The following is a 13,435-nucleotide window of genomic DNA, read 5'->3' on the forward strand; positions in this document are numbered from 1 at the left end:
TAACACTAATAATAATAATAATAATAAATTATTGTTATTATTTTGCACTATTTCAGAAATTCAGACACCTCCCTTTGTTAATATTTCTTGTGAGAACATGAGATTACATCCGTAACATGGCAACGCGAATACATCACACGAGAGACCGCGTGATCTCCACCCTCTCGTTAAGCTTACCGGAAGCATTGGATTACGGTTAAAAAGTACTTAAATATTGATCTTTTTCATAGCAAAAGCAATCTTATCGCTTTCGAAGACATTAATTTAACCGCTACAGTCTTACGGATGATGTTTATGCTGACTGTCTGTGATTTGTGGAGCTTCAAAAGTCGAATCACCATCCACTTGCATTTTAAGGAACTACTGAGCATTTCTATTTTTCTTCAAATGTGTTCTGGTGAAGAAAGAAAGTCATACACACCTGGGATATCATGAGGGTGAGTAAATGATAAGAGAATTTCAATTTTTGGGTGAACTATCCCTTTAAGTCACTGTCATACTTTCCAGCACAAAAATGCCCCCTTTCTATCATTAATGATTACGCCTTTATTCGCAAACCAGGCACTATTTGCCAACCACAAACATTGTGCTATTTTTGGAATGACTGTTTAAAATATTATATTTCCAAAGCATCTAAATAAGAACAAGGTGACAAAAATGATGTGCCAGTAATGATAAATACATACATAAATAAAGAAATTGAAATAAAGAAACCAGTGACAAAATAAGGTGCCTGTAAATAATAATATACAAAATAAAATATACATTCAATAAAAACTCTCTCTAATTCTGCTTTTGTTTAGATCGTGTGGCCGCTAACACCGCTGCACTGATACTAATCCACTCCTAAACATACCCTCCCCCCTCACACACATACACACACACACTTATCTATCTCTCAGCTGCATCTGCCATCCATCAATGCACCACACAACTCTCTTATGCAAATAACATCACTTATAACTCCTTTAAAACACACACACAAGCACCCTTATGAACCACAACACTTTTATCCCATAATTGCTTGTGCACACACACAACTTTGTCTAATTTTAGCTCTCAATTATATACTTTATACACACACACACACACACACACACACACAACATCATCCACATTTAAACACAAGCCTGCCCACACACACAACATCATCTACTTACAACTCACCAAAACACTCAGTTACACACAAACACTCCATCATCCTCTTATGCATCCACCACACACACACACCATCATCATCTAATTATAGATTGCTTCATACACACACAAAAACTTTATTATAGTTCAATGCACTCTAACAGGAAAAGGAAACACACATACAAAACATTGTACAAACTTGCAGCAGCTAGCTCATATTGTCAGATGGTGCAGAGGTGACAGATGGTGGGTGGGTGTGTGTGTGGGGGGGGGGGTTTACCCCCCAGAGACCGTGAAAAGTGAACATGTGCGAGACCCTTTGCCTCTGACCTGACCAAGACCCTCAGAGACCCTCTTTTGAGAAGTACACACAATTACTGACTCCACATATGAGTCACTTTCAAAGGGTCCCAGATCAGGTTACATTGGACACATCAAGACTGTTAATCTTCACACATTTATCCTTAGTCTCTTTCTGCTACTTTCTGGAAGATCAGAATAAAGAATGCACCTGAAATCCAATCTGCACATGTTTACAAACCACTAGATTCTGGTCAGCTTATCCAACGAAACTGTGATACATTTTATGGTATGGACTAAGAACGGTTCTGTACAGAATCTGACCGACTTTCACAGTTAAAGCTGAAGTTTGTAATGTCTGTGGCACTAGTGCCATCAAACAGACCTGCAGAAATAATTATCAATTTTAAGCACGTTTCCAAAACACTTCCTCTATATTCCATTGGTTTATTGGTTCTTTCTAAAACAAATTACACACTTCACCTTTAAAGATTCACTCAGCAATTCTTTCCTCATTTAAAAAGTTTTAATTCTAAAGAAATTAAGAGTAATTTTGAAACATATGTATCATGACCACTCGTGTGAGATGAAGAGTTCAATCATATCAGAATGAAAGCCACTTCGACATACTTCAAAAAATTACACACTCCACCTTTTCACTTCATAATTTGAGTAAGTAGTGATATTAGGGAGAGACACATTCCCATTGAAGAGAGCAATTTAATGGACAAAATGGTAACCGAGAACCGGAACACACATCTATCGAGCTAGTGCTTATTTTTAAAGTCCTTTCTCTTAAAAAAAAAAAATCTACCCATCATGTTTGAGGTGGTTCTATGGATGTTTTAAATTTCTGATTATTTTCACACTGGTTGGCCATTTTTTAGGATTTTGCCTTAGGACCCCACAAACCAACAGGCCAGGCCTCCTCAAAAGTACTAAAAGAATTGTTAATGGAACCGTAAAGAAACCAGAATCGACATCAGAACAGGAATCATTCTGAATTCCTTACCCAACCCTAACTTAAAGCCACAAAATCTCCAAAAGCCAAGTAAATGATACTGGATGCCAAAAGTATGTTTGATGAAATGAAATGTACTGTATGTTCAGAAAACTACATATAAAATACATCTAGAACTGTAAAATCTCCTTTAATGTCTATATGTGCTGCCTTTTTTAAATCTGCACTATGCATCTGCAGTCTATTGTGGTGTTGTAAAACACTGAAGTCTGCCCAAGTGAACACTAACCAAAACTTCTATAAAATTGGACTCAACCAGAAAAGGCTCATTTTGTTATCCTGGGCTTACTGTAGTTGGACGTTGTATTTACAAAACAACAGAACTTTGGCAGAGATTAGAGTGTATCTGCGCTGTCCAAGGTAGCCAGTGCTGTGAGTGAGCCAGTATGTTAATGTGTGAGTTATTATGAACCCATGAGACTGAGACTGGCTAAAAGACTGATCTTTAATACACATTTTAAACATTCATGCATTTTAAAGCTGTAGAGCACAGGCATGAGCTTTAACCTTTATCTAGAAAGTTTAGTCGAGATAGAGAGAGAGAAATAGAGTGAGAAGAAAAAGTAACAGTGAGAGTGCTGGAAAGCTCAAGTTTAATCCCCAGGAATAATAGCACTGGAATTCTGCTCTCTGAGTGGCTGGCAGGGGCAGAAGATGCTGATAGGGCATAAAACCGGAAGTGGAAACCCTAGGAGTGGGTGTGCACAAGCCCAAGGTGTCATATGACACTGACAGTGCCAGTACACAGATTTACACTCACAGATAGACATCACACAAATATATTTACAGCTACAGCAACACAAACCTACCACTTTCATCTTAAAGAGACAGTTACTTTAGAAATATGTATATATTTGTATATATATATATATATAACATAAACTGATCAGCAACAACATTAAAACCACCTGTCTAATATTGTGTATGTCCCCCTCGTGCCGCCAAAACAGTGCCAATTTGTATCTCAGAATAGCATTCGTATTGCAGCAGTTCTGAGGTGAAATGTACACAGTTTGGCGCTAAAAGCGAGTTTAATGTTCTCTCAAACAGATTAGGTTTTTAAGGTTAATGCTCTACTGAGTTTTAAATCAACAAAACCAACCTCCTTACCCTAAACCTTAAACCTATACCTAACCGATAGTGTCATGAATACGTTAATGCTGAAGCAACTATGTAATTTTGTGGTGCTTCTATGATACTTTTGGTTCAAGTGTCAACTTGAGTGCTCTTCAAGACTCATACCCCTGTCCTTTGCATGTAAGTGCAAGGCTCTATCAGTTGAGCTACAATTGTTTTGGCTTAACTATTCCTTTAAAACACATCAGTACAATGTGCACACTGTCATGTAACATCCATGTAAGTATAAGCATAGTTCTAGCAGGAAGATCTCGGGATTCATTCATCAGGCATCACATCCAATCACAATACGGCCTCCACTTTAAAAGCCTGCCAGCTGCTTCTCATTTAGGGTTGCCACCCGTCCTGTGAAATACAGGATCGTCCCGTATTTAAAGATAAAATGATGCGTTCCGTATTGAATCAATATGGGACACGATTTGTCCCGTATTTAAGATGGTAAGATGGCATCACGGTGAAATCATTCCAGATCACTAATTTAACATTGATATAAGTTGGAAAATTTGCCTACGTGGGTAAGGGACCATCTGATCCCCCCACAAACCCCCACCCCCGTTTATGTGTCCCTTATTTTACAACTTCAAAATTGGCAACCCTACTCTCATTGTTCGCATACTTCCGTGTTTTCACACCCCATCCCACCCCATCTCCACCAGTTTAGGTCCTATCCTGGGCAGGGGTTAGCTCCGCTCCCCTGCCGTCATTGCCTCCGGCAGGATCTGACGGTTCAAGCAGCATCAGAACGCTGAACCGTAGGATAGAGCTTATACAGTAGGTATCTTTTTGTTCATATTATTCCAATAATAAAGTGCTACCCCACCTTGAATCTCACCTACACTGCAATCACACTCAGAGCATCACTTTAAGGAGATAGTGACAATAAACGTCAGAAAGACAGTGAGTAAACAATGTAGTACAGAGGCTGACTGTTGTGGACTTTTGTAACTGGATGCAAAAAGCGAGCTTAAGACTGGAAAGCCGCTTTAAATCTAATCGTGCTCCTGTGCAGGATTACGCAGAGGTTATCTCTTTCTCTCTAGATGTACTGATGTAGCGAGTGCAAGCAGCTGGATGTCTCACAGTCCTGTCTTTCTGCTCACCCTGGGCTCGGTGACAGTGTGAATGACACAGAAAACTCTTGCCTGAGTGACCCCAATGTATGCTAAATACACAGAAATAAGGACAACACATTAAAAATGCAGGGAGTTGGTATGTTTCAATGAGTCAGATCTCATAAAAATTATGTGACTGCGGTGACATTTATGCAAAATGATATTACAAGGTTCATTAGAAGAAAAGCAGCAGTTCTGGGGTTAAGGGAAAAGTATGCAAAAAAATCACATCATTCTCTAAACATAAATGCCTAGGGAGCACAAGAACAGTCAAGAATGCTGTATACAGTTCAAAGTTTAAAAATGCAATTTAACAGATGAATTAATTTTACAAAAAGTAACATAATAAGGCTTGAACATCTCTGCCCCAACCACGAGAATGTGTAAATAACTTTTACCTTCTGATCAGACCCGCTGTATCAGCTATACTCCTCTACGACACTCCTGTTTCACTTGAAAAGTGTTTAAACACCCAAAAATATCCCTCAAAGCTCTGGAATAAAATATAAGTGATCACCACCATACATGTAAAAACAAGATTTTATTCAAATACATTTGGTCATTAAATGCAGAAGCTCAACAAAAGGAGCATATATGATTTTCTTTTGTTATATGAACCTCCCTATGATTCTGTCCTAGATTAGCCAATAATATATACATTTACAGAAATGTACACACTGTGATGATTCTCAAACGGCACAGAGACATGCCAAGGTTGGATTCAGCACACAAGTGTGGACAATCTTTTTAACTATAGGTGGCGCTGTCTCCAAACCGCTCAGGTACGTTCAGGACATGATGTCAATGATGCATACAAAATTTCTTATAAATCTGACAATGAATTCAAAAAACTTTTAAATGTTTTGATAAAAATCAATATGCCAGAGAGGCAGTATGGCTGATATGGGAAAAATAATATATGGCTGATATGGGTATCCTTGAAATCCTCATGATCCAAGGAATCCATAGACACCAAACTCATGATTTTAGGACCTATGGTTCAAAGGTTACGTGCAAAAATATACTTTTTTTGACCTATAGGTAGGGCTGTCACCAAATTTTGCATGTACCCTTAGATCATGGTCCCGAAAGCATAGTTTCATTTCAATACAACAAACAGTTGCCAAGATATAGCCTCACTTCCTGTTTTACTACGATCTTGTTAAATTTGTGTTAACATAACTTTTCAACAAAATCTAAATTCTGTATTATTCATTCTGGGCGGATCAGTCTGGAGATTATTTTGAGCCATTGTTTAGGCAAATCGGGCAAAGTTTGAAGGAATAGTAGCGAATAAATGATAAACGTCATAATCCAAGATGGCGGCCACTGTAATGAGTGGAGTTTTAATTTAATGGCCGGTGCATTTGTATCAACAGGAGGAGCGTAATTTCATGCAAAAATAATTTTGTTTCTAGAACAAATGGTTAAACACAAATGGCTCCTGTGATCTGCATTTATTGTCATACATTTTGTTATTTATTTTTTATTTAAATTTTTTTATTGCTGAACATTGGGCAGACAAACTAAGTAAGAATTTCATTGAACAGTGTAACTTTTTAGCCTGCGCACATGACAATAAAACAAACTTGAACTTGAACTTAAAAAGATACGCACAAAAGAAAAGTGAATTTTTGAACTGGTGGTGGTGCTATAGAGTGTGTCCTAGAGACCCCAAATTTGGTATGGGGGCTATCTGTGCCCATAAATTACTATTTACTTTAAAACGACTTAAACGCAATGAGAAACCAATCCCTCATGCAACATTTAATACCATGACCTTATGAATTTAAGACTTGTTGCTCCAATTTAAACCTTTTTAAGTCTTTAATTTGCGAAAGGGCAAAGACTTTTACAGACCTGCAGAAACCCTGTAGATAGGAGCTGCACTTGTATGACTGGAAATAGCTTTCTGGGAGCATTCCAAAGATGGCCGCCAGTGGACTGACTTGCTAGAAAGACTTTACTGACTTCTCTGGGCTCGGTCTCATCTGAGATGGACAGCAGAGCAGTGGAATTGTTTTTTGTGGTCCGCCGTGTTCTCCGGGCCAAAGAGGAAAAGGACCATCCAAGCTATTATCAGCATCAGGTGCAAAAGCCAGTTTATGTCATGGTATGAGGGTGTGCCAGTGCCCATGACACGGGTAACCTGCACATCTTTGAGGGCACCATTAATGCAGAAAGATTTGTCCAAACTGTGGAGCAACATATGCTGTCATCCAGATGCTGTCTTTTCCAGGGACGTCCCTGCATTTTCCAGCAAGACAACGTCAAACCACATACTGCCCAGATTAGAAGTGTATGGTTGCTTAAGCAGAGAGTGCGGATGCTAGATTGGCCTGCTGCAGTCCTGATCTGTCCCAATTGAGAATATATGGCGCATTATGAAGTGCACAATACGGCAACAAAGACCCTGTACAATTGTACAGCTGAAGACCTGCATAATGGATGAATGGGGGGAAATTCTGCTCGCTAAACTTGTCAAACTTGTGTCTTCAGTGCCCAAACATTTAATAAGTGTTTTTAGAAGAAATTGTGTTACACAGTGGTAAAGAATCAACTGTCCCGGGGGCCTGGGTAGCTCAGCGAGTAAAGACACTGACTACCACCCCTGGAGTCGTGAGTTCGAATCCAGGGCGTGCTGAGTGATTCCCACCAGGTCTCCTAAGGAACCAAATTGGCCCGGTTGCTAGAGAGGGTAGAGTCACATGGGGCAACCTCCTCATGGTCGCGGTGGGGCGCATGGCGAGTTGTGCGTGGATGCCACGGAGAATAGCGTGAAGCCTCCACACGTGCTACATCTCCGCGGTAATGCGCTTAACAAGCCACATGATAAGATGCGCGGACTGACGGTCTCAGACGCGGAGGCAACTGAGATTCGTCCTCCACCACCCGGATTGAGGCGAGTCACTACGACACCATGAGGACTTAGAGCGCATTTGTAATTGGGCATTCCAAATTGGGGAGAAAAGGGGAGAGAAAAAAAAAAGAATCAACTGTCCCAACTTTTTTGGAGCGTGTTGCAATCATCTGATTTGAAATGAGTTGATATTAAAAAATTAGAAAATAAATTCATAAGGTAAACCATCAAATATTGTGTTGTTGTATTGCTTAGCTTCCAATATAGCACAGGGTGAATATAATTTCGTAATCACTCCTTTTTGTTTTGATTAGCATTTTCCACACTGTCCCAACTTTTTCGGAATAGACTCTATGCAGTCACTTCCACGTTTTGATTGAGGGGGCATGCTTACATCCAACACAGCACAGGAAACTATTTCTTCCTACTTCCTCCAGGAGTTTGTGCAGATGACATTGGACAAAGTTACAGACATTAGACAGCAGTTACTCCATTCAGTAAAGAGAAGGGGTTTAACAATGTGTATTTCAATATTGACCACAATGAGGGTGAATATTAACAAGCCATAGACCAGCACTGGCTTAGCAAAGGTCCCTGTTTTTGACTGTATTACACATGTAATTATATTGGTTTATATTGCTATATAAAGCATATTCCTGTGATATTATATGTTAATATAATATGACAATTGATGATACTTCAATTTCACAGCAAATGCAGAAGTGAACGAAAATATAGCTCTTACCACAGTGACTCTAACCATAAAATTCATCTAATAGTGGTCAATATTAGTACATTTTATTGTATTTATGCAGCATAATATGGTTTTCACTTTCAGTATAACTGTCATTTATGTTACGCCAAGCTACATCCTCCCGGATGCTCTGCACTTCCGCTTAGTTGTTGTTATTGTACGCAAGAGCTAGACAAACGTTACTGGTGATGCCGATCATTGGAGGCTCTTGAGGAATATGTGCTGTTAGAGGATGTTTTACCGTTAATGGAACCGAAAGTCATGAAGATCAAAAGATTCCTGTATTTTTTTTAAAGAATGGAACTGGTTCTGAACATGAACCGGTTCTCGGTTCCCAACCCTATTATCACCCTGAGATTTTAGCAGAAATATGTAGATTATGTGCCAAGCATAGAGTCCACTGGGGTTGTATTTAACAAAAAACAAAAAAGGATATGACAGACCCAATAAAGATTTCACAATTCCAGCAAAGTGCTGATTGACAGATCAAATTTCACCAAATTAACGAGACTGAGAGGTTCCTCCTGGGACCATAGTAAGGGTAAGTGCCTTACAGGAGGCCTGAGACACACAAACACACACACACACACACACACACTGGGGCTCAGGAGGATGAATTCAGAACAATCAAACCAATCAATGGCCACATGGTCATGCAGGGTGCCACAGTGCACCTGATCTCAATGGACACATGGATAGGGAAGTTCGCTCCATTGAGAGTGGGAATATTAACAGAAATTCTAAAGTAGGAAGGTTCAAAACCAGATTCAAGAGAGATAAAAGTGTTGTTATTTAGAAATTCAAGCAGTTCAACATCTCATTGCAATACATATTTCTGAAGAAAATGTAAGTTGTGCTTGTCTGTGTAAAAGTCACTGCCGGTATGTTGCTGTGTGGTTGCTAAAGTGTTCTGTGTGTTTTTTTAGCACTTACTATGCAGATGCTAGTTGGTTGCTTACTAGCACAAGTCAAAAGAGCCCACACCTAACTCTCTCTTTTCTTCTGGTCTCTAGATCTGGCTTTGGTCCCTCCTTCAGTGTAAATGTATGGTCTTTTTTTTTCACCCATTTTATAATTTACCTAGCAAAAACCTGCAACTCTTATCACTTTAGGAATAGCACACCTCACCTCTCCTCCCGAAAAGAGAGGGTTTCACGCCAAAGTATAATACAGTTAGGGACTTATAGTAATAGTAGAAATGCACTGATTTATTGCCCAAACATTGGTATCGGCTGATAAAAGCAATTATCTGTTACTCTTATCCATTACCAGTTACTCTGAAACATGGAAAACATGTAGAGACATAGAGAATTATGCTAATATTTACATCTCTTTCAAAGTTGTGTAATTGTCAGTGATTTGAAACAAGTTAGCATAAAAAACCCCACCAAACTATCATATCAGTGATGCAGTAATAGTGATGCTAACCTTACCAAACACCACTAACAAGAGAAGAAATGGATTCAAAATGTGATTATGAGAATAAAATTTTGTTTACTACCTTCAACACTGATCAATGAGTATAAATAAAGAGCAAAGGAGAAATATTTAAACGGGAGGCTAGAATTTTATATTACACTTGAGTATAATACAGTAACACCCACGCCTCAAACAATAAACTATTAATGAACCATTAACACTTCAGGTGCAACAGGATGATGAACTCACACACAGTGATGAGAAAGCTATAATTTCGGTAACACATTACAATAAGGTTCCATTTGATAATATTAGTTATCAACATTAGTTAACATGAACAAACAATGAACAATAATTTTACAGCATTTATTAATCTAATCATTTATTAATTTCAACATATACTATTACATTTAAAAAAAGTTAACATTTGTTAATGCGCTTCATTACACGGCTCTCTGGAATACTTGATTCTGATTGTTCAATGGTGCCATCCACTGGTCAGATATTGCTCTGTAACAACTGAGGCAAACCTGAGGTGGATTTCAGCTGTTCAGCGATTTATTTCTTCCCATATAATTGCACAATTTTAGCACAAATCGATGTTTCATGTGCATTTATTTATTTATTTATTTGGCAAGTAGTCTTGTAATAAGCTGAATAATGAGTCAGACGGTCATTTTCAAAAAATAAACACCAACAGAGCTCAGATGTTGATTTCAGCTGTTCAGCGATTTATTTCTTCTCAAATTACATAATTTCAATGCAAATCAATATGTTATGTCCATATATTTATTTATTTGGTTAGTAGCCGTGTAATAAGCAGGATAATGTACAGTCAACCGGTTGTTATCACAAAATAAACCACTTTAGACTGATACAAGACCCCTCCGCTTCACAACGAACCCTGTCAGGGTTTATTGTGTGATAAAAACTGGCTGACTGTACATTATCCCTAACATGAACTAGCATAAACTAAAAATGAACAACTGCATTTGTCTGACTAACATTAACTAACATTAATAAATGCTGTAAAAAAATGCATATTGTTAATTGTTTATGTTACCTAATGCATTAACTAATGTTAACTAATGGAACCTTATTGTGAAGTGTTACCTAAATTTCTAATTGAACATGGCCAGTTATGCTTCCACAAGCACACACGCTTTATGGTGTTAAACTTCCATCTCCACTTAAATGCTGAACTATATTATAATATGCACTTTGCCTATTTAAGCATATACAGCCTACAGGAAAGACCTTTAGAATCTGTAACTGTAGTTTATTCCCTGCAGACAAGGGGATGTCACTATACTGTCATAAGCATGCATATTCCCAAGTGCTTTTGCTGCATGGCAGAACAATAACAAAAACCACATGTGCGTTCATAACATTGTCCTATCATAGAGAAAAGACTTTTTTTTTTTTTTCAACTTTGTGCTTTTTCCAGCACTTCATTTATAAATGGGCTTTGATTGCATAACACTTTTGAATGGGCGCAGACTGAGGGCAAAGCACAGAAACAATAAACTGAAGGCGGCGATTACAATAACATGCCCTGTGGGTTTTAATCAGGAGTCCATGTAAAGTCTCCAGGACTCACTGCATGTGATTTGTTGACTTCACAAGGCAGTTTAACAGGGCCAAGAGACAAATATCATAATATGCACTTCTCAAATAGACTCGAAGGATGCACATAGGATGCAAAGAGACAGCAAAATGTTGAACTTTTTTTCTCAGAACCCAGTTCAGTCCCTGTAAACCATCAAACATAATCCATAATTTGCACAAAGAAAGAAAGAAAGAAAGACAAACTGATGAGAAGAGGAACAAAGGTAATTTGAGCGCCTTTTATTTAGTATTTAAACCGCGTATTAGCACTAACAAGACTACATCTTGTTTTTGGGGGGAAGCAGGCTGATAGACCTGTCTGAAGAAAACATGCGCTGTATTCTTTCCCTTTTGGGACAATTTCCCACGCAGCGACTGAACGGGCATACTGTAACTGGTCAGAAACTCTCTTTCTCGAGCCTTTACCTCAAATTACAGTCAGAAGCTGTTTGAATTTCAATGAAAGCGAGTTTCTCCGTGAAAATATCACATTTACTTGTGTTGGGAGTCTGAACTAACCAATCCATAAGGGATATACGGACTAACCCACTACTGTGCACCGAAACAAACGCAATAAATCATAACACTCATCAAACTGCTGTAATGTTAACGCTTTTGTGGTATTTTGACAGCTGTCTATCAAAATGATTTGAGCTCGTGAGTCATAATGGGTGAGCAGGTGCGCGTGAATGGAATGTCTGAAAATGGCGCCGAATGTAGAAAAAAAAATGTCAACAGATTCCCGTCCTCGAGCATCACACAATACATAATCCAGCAAAAAGATTTCCCTCTTACCTTTTTTTCAGTTCATCCACGGGTAGAAATAATCCACTACAAAATATTCCAAAACCGCTTTTCCACAGTTATCAGACTGGCAAACCCATGTACTAAATTATCCAACCTTTTTTTTTAAACGGTGTTTAGATTCTAGTAAAAAGGGGGAGCTAGCTATGCAATGAGGCAAACGTATTTAAAAAAGCGGCCAATGGGAGACGAGCACAGGGGGAATGAGCCAATCAAAGGCGAGAGCACTGAGCTTCGGTCCCTGGCGTTAGCAACAGCATCGTAACCAAGGAGACTCAGAAACTACACTCATTTTGTAACACAGTTTCATCTCAGCTGCTACTTTGTTTCTAGAATAGGTTGACCTGACTAAAAAAAATAACGATAACAAATGTTACATTCATATTTTTTCAGTAAATATTTGCTTATCACCCAAAGCAAACACAATAAAATAAAATAAAAACTGAAAAAAAAGAAAAAAAAAATTGACTGAAAAATGAATAACAAAAACATCTGACATTAATGTTGTTCAGTAAATATCACCCACAACAAAAATGAAACAAAAAATAAAACTGAAATAAATAAATAAACCAAATTTGCCACAAAAATGAACAAACACCAGTACTAATATTTTTTGGTAAATATCACACACAACAAACATAAAATAAAATAAAAACAGCAAAAAATAAATAGATAATAAAAAAATGAAAAGAAAAATAAAGTCACAAATTTCAGGTGAAAACTGTCTGGTGTAGTTCAAATTCAGCAACATGAGGTGTGTCCTGCTTTTATAGGTCATATAATGTCTTCATAGGATTGTAGTAAATCTCAGCGTTTTGTCTTGCCACACAATAATCATGACTGGTGTGTTTGCACAGGCCTCAACACACGGCAACATCCATCATTACTAGTAAATAATGAATGATGGTGCCGCCCTCACAATTGCATTGACAAAAACTGTAATGTGCACTTTTATTTGTTCACTATTGTCTGTTCTAGTGTAAATGTAAATGTAAACTCAAAATGCATGCATAATGTAGACAGGACTTCTAAGATTTCATTTAATAATTCATATTTACTTAAAAAATGCCACAGATAGCATTGCTTTTGTTAGAAACTAATAAGAGGGACCTAAGGAAAAGCCATAAAACATTAAAAAGCCTGTTTTGGTGCTCTTTTAAGCACAATGGATTTGTTCCCTATAAAACAGTATAAGTCTCTCTCTCTCTCTCTCTCTCTCTCTCTCTCTCTCTCTCTCTCTCTCTCTCTCTCTCTCTCTCTCTCTCTCTCTCTCTCTCTCTCTC

At 38.1% G+C, this 13,435-nt stretch overlaps 1 protein-coding gene across 7 annotated transcripts in view; it reads right to left on the minus strand.

Moving 5' to 3' along the window:
• LOC127420691 (protein 4.1-like) overlaps positions 1-12,263 on the minus strand; it is an 88,776-nt gene extending 76,513 nt beyond the window's left edge. For all 7 annotated transcript variants that reach the window (XM_051663170.1, XM_051663168.1, XM_051663167.1 and 4 more), the window contains exon 1: positions 12,144-12,263. The gene's annotated coding sequence lies outside the window, so the exon portion shown is untranslated. The remainder of the gene's footprint in view (positions 1-12,143) is intronic.
• Positions 12,264-13,435: the final 1,172 nt, after the last annotated feature.

The sequence above is a fragment of the Myxocyprinus asiaticus genome, chromosome 30, assembly GCF_019703515.2.
Source record: "Myxocyprinus asiaticus isolate MX2 ecotype Aquarium Trade chromosome 30, UBuf_Myxa_2, whole genome shotgun sequence".
Taxonomy (NCBI): domain Eukaryota; kingdom Metazoa; phylum Chordata; class Actinopteri; order Cypriniformes; family Catostomidae; genus Myxocyprinus; species Myxocyprinus asiaticus.